The 1,058-nt window shown below is 32.6% G+C and overlaps 1 long non-coding RNA gene across 1 annotated transcript; it reads left to right on the top strand.

Moving 5' to 3' along the window:
- The first annotated feature begins 285 nt into the window (after positions 1 to 285).
- On the top strand, positions 286 to 692 carry LOC145014597 (uncharacterized). Its single transcript, XR_013665563.1, has 3 exons — positions 286 to 374; positions 467 to 533; positions 616 to 692. It is a non-coding gene; the product is annotated as an uncharacterized LOC145014597 (long non-coding RNA).
- Positions 693 to 1,058: the final 366 nt, after the last annotated feature.

Below are 1,058 nucleotides of genomic sequence, written 5' to 3'. Positions count from 1 at the left end.
AACTTTGGAGTTTTTGATGTATAATGAATAAACATGAAAAAGGATTACTAATTTCTGCTTATTTTATACTTAACAATGATAAATTTTTTTTCTAGTTGGATTTAAAAGATGTTTATCTCTCGTTTCTACCCTTGGCACATATATTTAATCGGGTGATTGAAGAATGTTTTATTAATCATGGAGCATCTATAGGATTTTGACGTGGGGTAAGAAGATTACTAAATTTTATTTGTAATTAATTTCATATGAATCATATCATAATTTGTATTATTCTATATATATACAGGATGTTAAATTGCTAATTGAAGACATAGGGGAGCTAAAACCTACTATTTTCTGTGCTGTTCCTCGTGTCTTGGATAGGATTTATTCAGGTATTTTTGTGTTAGTTAATTATTGTGCAAATAAAAAAAACATAATTTTCCCTTATTTAATTAATGAATTGAATTCCTTCTATTTTTATTAGGTTTGCAACAGAAAATTTCTTCTGGGGGTTTTCTCAAAAGCAAATTGTTTAGTCTTGCTTATGCATAGTAAGTATTGTGCAATTTACAAAAAAACATAACTTTTTAAATTTGCTTTTCACAAAATAATTTGCATACTAAACTTGTGCAGCAAGTTACGTAATATGAAGGGAGGTAAAAAACATCCAGAGGCATCTCCATTAAGTGACAAAATTGTCTTCAGCAGGGTGTGTGACATGACATCATCTTATATTACCTTCTATATCTTCAACATGACTTTTAAATACAAGGGTAAAATCGTCATTTTTTCATTTATGCAGATAAAATAGGGACTAGGAGGTAATGTACGCATTATTCTCTTAGGAGTTGCACCACCAGCTCCACATGTAGAAGCTTTCCTAAAAGTAGTAACACGTAGAAGCTCTGAATCCAATAGCTTGTCAATACCACAGGGGCTGGTCATTTAGGGAGTGTGATATCTTCTATGGGTCGCTGGAGAATGAGGCTTGAGGTTCCACGTGCTGAAATTGATGAGATGCTTCCACTTGCTAGGCTTGTTTCCCGAAGTACCGATCCAGCTCTTCAGTTTAGATC

Source organism: Lactuca saligna, chromosome 9 (assembly GCF_052625555.1).
Source record: "Lactuca saligna cultivar CGN05327 chromosome 9, ASM5262555v1, whole genome shotgun sequence".
NCBI lineage: Eukaryota > Viridiplantae > Streptophyta > Magnoliopsida > Asterales > Asteraceae > Lactuca > Lactuca saligna.
Note: the sequence above shows the minus strand (reverse complement) of the source record. Positions and strands in the feature narration are given on the sequence as shown.